The 8,634-nt window shown below is 35.2% G+C and overlaps 1 pseudogene; it reads left to right on the plus strand.

The window, feature by feature from the left end:
- LOC110325152 overlaps window positions 1–8,634 on the plus strand; it is a 128,300-nt pseudogene that overhangs the window by 80,591 nt on the left and 39,075 nt on the right.

The raw sequence follows: 8,634 nt of genomic DNA on the forward strand, positions 1-8,634 counted from the left end.
ACAGGGGAAGGCCAGGGCCAAGTAGTGGGAGTGGGTGGGTAGGGGAGCAGGGGCAGGGGTGGGGTATAGAGAACTTTCTGGATAGCATTTGAAACGTAAATAAAGAAAATAACAATTAAAAAAATCCTTGATCCAGAAATCATTAAACGTTCATCTTGACCTCCCTCCTGGAGTAATTTTAATATAACTATCAAAGTTATAACTGGGAAAGGGGATAGCTTTTGAACTGTAAACAAATATAATATCCATTTAAAAGAAAAAATAAGGATTTTGAAGAAGATCTGAAAAAAAAAAAACTGAGTAATTCAGGACAAACTAGTTTTTCATTATAATAACACTAAAGGTAAGGAGAAAAAACACTAGATAGTAGTGCTTAATAAAACTTGCCTTTGTTATAGAGATTGACTAAATTTCTATAAACATTATAAATGGCTTTAGATAAATGAAATATTAATTTATTGATTTTTTTTATGAAAGATATATACAAAACCATTTTCTTTGTAAAATAACCATTTTCTTTGCTTTAAAATTTGTTATTACATTTCTTTACTTATTTCTTGTGGAAGCATTTTATTACTATTCTCTCATACATTACATCCTGACTGAAGTTCCCCTTTGTCTACTACTACAAATCCTTCCTACCCAACCTCCCCTCTCCACATATCCATTGCTCAGCCATTTCCCTTCAGTAAAGTATAGAGCTCCCAAGGATATCAACCAAACTCAGCTTAAGAACTTACAATAAGGCAATGCATAAACCCTCATGGATTCCAAAACCAACCAAAAGAGTCAGAGACACCATAGAAAATCCCATTTTTACGAGTCCCTTAGGAACACCAAGCTACAAAACCATACCGTATATGCAAATGACCAAGTCAGAGTCATACAGGCACTGTGATTTTTAACTTAGTTTCTGTGAGCCCCTATGAGGCACGCTTAGTTGATTCCATGAGTCATGTTCTCATGGTGTTCTTGACTCAGCTCACTCCTACAATAAATCTCCCCCTCTTCCTTGGGGTCCTTTGTGTTCCACCTAATGTTTGGGTTTGCATCTGCTCACCTCAGCTTGCGGGAGAAAACCTCTCTGATGACAACTGCTCTAGACCCTGATCTAGATCTATGAGTATATCAGAAACATTTCATCATTTTATTTTGTTTTCACTTTTTGCCAGTTGTGTTTGATTCCATTCTAGGTCTCTGAGATATTCAGCATCTGGATCCTAGCCAGCCAACTTGTCTTGAGTGTGCACTCCCTCTAGTGGTTTTGCCACTTTTACAAGTTATGCACCTCTGATACATATTATTCAGGCCAGATAAATTGTAAGCTAAATGGTGTGTGTGTGTGTGTGTGTGTGTGTGTGTGTGTGTGTGTTGGTTGGCTGGGTTGGTGTCTCCAACCCACCACTGGAAGCCTTTCTTGCTTGAAGAATATAGCCTGAGTAGTCTCTAGGGTCACTCTTATAGATTTCATAGAATTTCCACTGTACAAAGCTTCCACATTGCTCCTCAAATGCCCTCTAATTCCTGTTGTGTCTCCCTGCATCCAATGTGTGGGAGCTGTTAAAAAGTTATTTTCTTTATTTCATAGCTCATTAAGGATCTCATATAATGAGCTTTAACTATACTGATCCTTTTTCCCTACTCCTTGCCAATTACTTTGCCCCTTCCTACTATCCAGCTTTATCCATTTTATTCTTCATTCATCAAGTCCAACTTGTATTGACCACATATGCATGGGTATATGTGATCTACTGATGTATAGTTGACTAACCTATGCCAATATTAAAGAAAACTGCCTTTCCATCTCCAACAAATATCTGTTATCAAAATTTGTTCAGCTCACCAAATAGCTTCACGTTCACTTGTTCTTTCCATTCTGTGATTGGTCTGGCTTGAGATCATACTTGGCTTGTGCTTGCTGTTGTAACTGGTGTGAGTTCATTTTGCAGCTGCACTGTGTAGAATAATTTTAATCCAGTGACAAGGCTACTCTGGTAAAGGATCATATCCAAAAAACTTTAGATCTGTGTGATCTGGCTAGAATGCAGACACACACGGGACCTTTAATCCTACTTGCTAGAATACCTTAATACATACCTATAATCCTAAACCATGAAGGTAAAGTTAGTTTGTAGAAGAAAGCAACCATGTTTGAAACTGATATCTAAATGAGCGGAAGACAAAGTGATGAATTTGGGAAGATTTGAGAAAGCCCAGGATCAGATACACCCAATTCTCAGAAGAGCAGACAGAAATGAGAGGGTACTTAAGAAAGGAGCACAGAGTGATCTAGGGTTCAATAAGTGCAGGTTCAGTTGAGTTAAGTTCATTGCAGCACAGTGCAGTTCAGTTAAATGTACTTGTGATCAGCTGAGTTCCTGATGTTCCATTCAGTTCATTCAATCAGTTCAGTTCAGTGCAATTCAGTTCATAGAGATCAAAGGCAGGTTCACTTTGACAGTTTTACAGAGACAGGATGCAGGTGGAGACAGAAAAAGTCAGAGAATGAGAAGGAACAAGATTCAGAGAGATTGCTAGAGTTGCTTGGGGCCAAATAGACCAATCCAATCTGAAGCCTAAAGAAGCCAGTTTGAATCAGTCAGCTGAGTTGAATCAGCAGTCAGAGGTCAGAAAGAAGTAGAAAAAGTGAGCTTATTCAGCAGAAAGCCTCTGAGAAGACAAATACATCTGGCGAATAAAAGTTACTTTTATAGCCCCGTATGTGCAGAAGAAAATATTCCTGTTTGTCTCCACTCCCTCTTCTGTAGTGATCCCTTGACCTTGGAAGGAGAGAAGGCAGTATAGGTGTTCTATTTAGGGTTGATAATGTAGTTTCTTATTCCCTGAAACTTGGCCAGTTGTAGGACTTTGTGAGGATCATCATCTCTCACAAACAGAAGCTTCTCTGATGGTGTCTGAGAGATATATTAAGAGATGTGTATAACAAATAGTGGTAACACAAGATTCAATTTAATAAAAATGTTCATTTAGCACAATAATAGTAATAAGTTCTCCCTTAGAACATGTGATCTTTATAGCCCAAAGTTCTTGACACAAGAATGTGCAAATATGGTTTTCAATCTGTGAAGAGGAGCATACAATCAGAAAATGATTGTTTTATCCCTTGATGGTCAAATCACTATTGCACCAGTGGAGATATTTTTCAGGGCTTGGTGTGACTCTAGGTTCCAAATTTCACAGTAGAGAGAGACTGGCATTTGCTTTTTTCCTACAGTAGTGTTCACAGCACCTTAAAACACTACTTAATCTACCCAGTTGGGAAGAAAATTTCAGCTCAGTCCAGCTTGTTATCTATAAGTTATGTCACTTACAGATATGGTATCTTTAGCAATGTGGTTTTTCTTTCAAGTTATGCAGAGAACAAAGGACATTGAAAATAAGTAGCCTGTAATGCTTGGGAGATTATGGGAGCTCACTGGCCAATAACTGCAAAAGAACAGATCTATAGAAAAGGAGTACATTGTATTTGTAAGCTCATGGTGTTTAGTAACAGCATTATCATCTAATTATAGGCTATAGGGGTGAAAGCCATTCCAAAGAATTGTGGAAGTTTCTGTATGACTTTTTGGAAAGTTGCCTCCCTTCCAAAACTTCTTCCACTCTGCCTTCCATCTCCTACTGCATTTCGACCCTTCTTTTTCATCAGTACTATAAAAGCTTTTATATTGTGACTTTTTGCTCTCACTTTTTAAAAATTCCTCTCTTGTGGTCTTTTACTAATTTACTGCCCACTATTGCCCTTCCAAATGAAATATCTACCTGACAGTTCAAAGCTATCATCAACTAACGAAAGAAAACGTCTAATAGTTACTCACTGGGTACCTCATTCAGAATAATTATTTCCACCTCTGTCGCTTAAACTGTATATTTCATAATTTCATTTGTCTTAATTGCTGAAAGGTATTTTATTTTACTGTGTAAATATACTACATTTTCCTTATCTGTTCAACAACTGATAAATATCCAGGATGTTTTTAATCAAAGATATTAAAATAAATAACAATGAAAATTAATGAGTAGGTATTGCCATAGTAGAATATCAAATCTTTGTAGTTTATACCTAAGATGTTCACAGGTGAATCATATGGAAGATCAATTTTTTTGTTGTAAGCATATATTGTGATGTATCAGTGAGAATTAATAGAAAATATAAGACTACACGTTCTTGATTATTTTTCTTATTTATTTCCCTTCTTTGATTTCCATAATGTCAATCAGAATTTTCTGCATGTCTAAAGATTTGAAACTATGTTGTACCTTACGGAGCTCCTCAGTCGGTACAAAATTTAAAGCAATGGTTTTCGTTTTCCCAAGTTCCATCATAGGCAGTAGTTCAGAAGGAAGGTCTATGGACTCCTGAGAGTCTCCTTGAGAGATGACTAACTATTGATATGAAAATCTTTATTTTGGTTGCTTTTCTCCTTTACAAATCTCAGTAGGGGACAGGAAACAATCAGTAAGTAAATAAACATTAATTTGATTTACATGAAATAATTTCCAAGCGTATGGAGTATCAATGTTTCAATACAGAATTAGAAACTGATAATGTCTGCAGAATAATATCTACCTACGTGTGATGAAATGCAAGAACATAATGTGCTTTTTGAAAACAAAACTGTAACTGGTGGTCAACAATCTGGCAGATGCTACAAAATAGTAGAAGCATTTCTTAAAGATGATCTGAAAACACAACACAGAAAAGATTTTCTTTGAAAGTAGAGATACACAGAAATAGTTTATCTCAGTTACTTCTTTACAAACCAGAAACATTGTTGAACCAAATCCCCTCAGCACACAATAGTAGACCGAGTATTTAACAGTCAATTATCACATAAAATTATCCCAAATTTATGTCAATGATTTAACAAATTATTACAAATATCTATTTTAAAAGGGATGGGCTTTAGACAGAAATTTATTCTTCACGTAAGAAAATAGTACAATTAATCATCAGAGAATTATAAATTGAAGCCACTATAACAAATAGTTTGTGCATATATATTTCATGGTGTGGATTAAGGAATAAAAGTATTCCAAAGAATAATCAAATCTTGCTAATCAAAGTGGCAACAAGATAACAAACACTCTGCATGCCATGGGATTGACTCTCTTCATGAATTTCTAAGAAATATGACATTGCAGAGAGTTTGGAAAACACATATTTTATAAACATACTGTCAACATAAGCAAGCAAATATATTCCAAGATCTAGAAAGATCTGAAATGTTTGCCTACCCAAAAGTGCATGACAGTTCATAACGGCAGTTTTAGAAAACATAGAAACTATTAGAAACTATATATATATATATATATATATATATCTCCAAGGTGACTAGATTTAAAGTGTTATATCTCTGTTAAAGTGTATTTCTGGACAATAAAAGAGGGTAATATATCAACACCAGGTCTAAAATACAAGAAACTGACAATCACTATGCATTGTCCAAACGTCCAGTTATGTACCTGTTGTAACATTAAATATATGTAAAGTTGTCTTAATAGGAAATTACTTAGAAAAGAAAAAGTATATTAAAGATTGTATGCATTAAATGTAGTGAATAGGTCAGGTTTATTCCTCACCCTGTTTCAATAGTTTTATAATCATTGAATTATAAAATGACAATGTATATTTTATGGAAATCAGTTACATCATGGTGTGGTTTCACGAGAAGATAAGAAAGCAGGAACAGATTTATTATTGAGCTGATACTAAAAGTCAGGCTTTTATTTATAACAATTACAGCTTCAAAATATGAGGAACTTTTATGAACTTTGGTATAACTTTGTTCCCATGTCATATTGTATTTGAAGTTTGTTCCCATGTCATATTGTATTTGAAGTTTCTTCAATTACATGGGAGTAATTTATAATATGATTCCTGTGTGTCTATACAAGTATATGTATGTATCCATGAACACATGTATACATGTAGCTCTATACATGTGGAGAGTGTATTTGAGGGGGGATTGGTCTATGGACCAAAGTTGACACAAGACATGTTTCTTAATCATTCCTATATTTTCAAAGATAGAATCTCTTCCTGAATCTGAAGCTTAACATTGGTTACTTAAGCTGGACAATGAGGGCCCGAGATTTTATATCTTGATTGCCCTCAACTCCAGGGCTTAGAGTGGAGGTACCCATTATCACACTTGCTTTTTACTTGTATGCAGGGAAACTAATGCCTTTGGCCTGTTTGAAAAGCCCCTTAAACTAAAATCACATAAATAATTTCAATTAGATGAATAACACCAGAAACTGAAAATCTGGAGTTCACTATAGTATCTACTAATATATGTGTGTGTGTGTGTTTCTTTATTCTTTATATAATAATAATTCTGGTTATTTTTCTCCACCATATTTAAACTGCATTCTTATGCTAGTAAATTTTTCAAATAACTGGATTCATGACAAGATTAATGAATAGTATCTTTTAAAATTCTTGGGATCATAAAACTCTTCAGACAAAGCCTATTTTAACCCTCTCTCTCTCTCTCTCTCTCTATATATATATATATATATATATATATATATATATATATATACATATGAATATAGCAACACAATGAGACTTGAGGATACTTAAAATTGAAAGAGAGACGGTATATCCATGAATAGAAAATTTTAAAGAGAAATTAGTATTAAATAAATGAAAAATGAGAGAAGCAACAGAGAACAAAATTACTCAGTGAATGTTGCTTATAAATTATTGATATTTTCACGATAAAGCAAAATGAATAGGAAAAGTAACAGTTTCGTACAGACTAATAATGCTTGTTTTGCTGTTTAGAATGATGAATATTGCAAGGACAAAAAAATCTAGGCTAAGAGAAAATATCAAACTTTAAATTATTCACACATAAGTTTGTTTTTCTGCCATGTCAGCTTCCCCAATAATTTCAAAATTATAGTCCTTGAAGAGTCATAGACAAAACAAAGAAACTGTCTTGACAAACATGCCAGAGAAGGTGTGGTTATCTTCCTCTGTTTTAGTTAGATGCTGGGTAGGGCCTCTCAGAGACCAGTTTTGCTAGGCTCCTGTCTGCAAGCATAATGTAGTGTCAGGGATTTGGTGCTTGGCCTTGTGATTGTTTTCCCATTGGATCAGTTATTGGTTGTCCACTCCTTTATTCTCTGCTTCATCTTTGTCATTGTAATTCTTTTACACAGGACAAATTTAGGAACAAGTTGTGTGTGTGTGTGTGTGTGTGTGTGTGTGTGTGTGTGTAGTGTTGGGGTATTGTTGTTGTCCTTATCCCTTCACAGGAGGTCTTGCCTGACTACAGGAACTGTCCTCTGTTGTTTCCATATCTCCCCTCTGGGATAAGGTTACTGTATTGACTCCTGGGAGCTTCCTCCTCTTCAGGTCTCTGAGACTTCCTAGAAATCCCTGCCAGCTCACCACCCCCAGTAGCTGCAGATTTCCATTCATTCTCCTGGCTGTCTGGTTCTCTCTCTCCCATCCCTCCCCATATCTGATACTGAACTCCCCCTTTCCCTACCCCATCCACACTCCCAAACAGTTCCCCACTCCTATGACTACTTTATTCCCCCATCCAAGTGAGATTCAAGCATCCTCCCTTAGGCCTTCCTTTTTGTTTAGGTTCTTCGAGTCTGTGGTATATATCATAGGTATCCTGTAATTTATGGCTAATTTCCATTTATCACTGAGTACATACCATGCATGTCCTTTTAGGTCTGGACTATCTCACTCAAGATGATATTTTCCTGTTCCATTCATTTACCTGCAAAATTCATGATGTCCTTGTTTTTAATAGCTGAATTGGATTCTACTGTGTAAATAAACCATATTTTTGTGCCAGTTCTCCAACTGAATGACATATGGGTTGTTTCTAATTTCTGGACATTATATATAAGGTTGCTATGTATATAATGGACCACATGTCCTTGTGGGATGGTCAAGCATGTTGTAAGTATATCCCCAGAAGCATTAACACTGGTCCTTCAGGCAGAATTATTTCAAATTTTTTGTGATATCTCCAGATTGATTTCTAGAGTGGTTGTACAAGTTTCCAATCCCACGAGGCATGAAAAAGTTTTCCTGTTTCTCTGCTTCCTCACCTTCAGGACATACATACACATACACAAACACACACAAATGACTCAATAAATAGCAAACAAACAAATAAGCATTAATAATTTTAAAAGTAAACTCACTTGTTGCTAAACATTGTGTTTTTTGGGAAAATACTTGAACAAATAAAAATGATTACATATTGCAATTGGGAGGCAGAGGCAGGTGGATTTCTGAGTTTGAGGCCAGCCTGGTCTACAAAGTGAGTTCCAGGACTGCCAGGACTATACAGAGAAACCCTGTCTGGAAAAACAAACAAACAAAAACAAAACAAAACAAAAAACAAAAAAAAGATTACATCTTTATAAAATGTATTTGTTTCAGTGACTTCTTTCAAAGTTAGACATGGAGCAGAAACAGTTGTGAACATTATTATTATTATTAGCTTCAGGAAATTAAAAAATATATATTTGCAAATAAGCAAATAAACTACTACTACTACTACTACTACACACACACATACACACACACACACACATATATATATATATATATATATATATATATATATATATCTC

Source organism: Mus pahari, chromosome 8 (assembly GCF_900095145.1).
Source record: "Mus pahari chromosome 8, PAHARI_EIJ_v1.1, whole genome shotgun sequence".
Taxonomy (NCBI): Eukaryota; Metazoa; Chordata; class Mammalia; order Rodentia; family Muridae; genus Mus; species Mus pahari.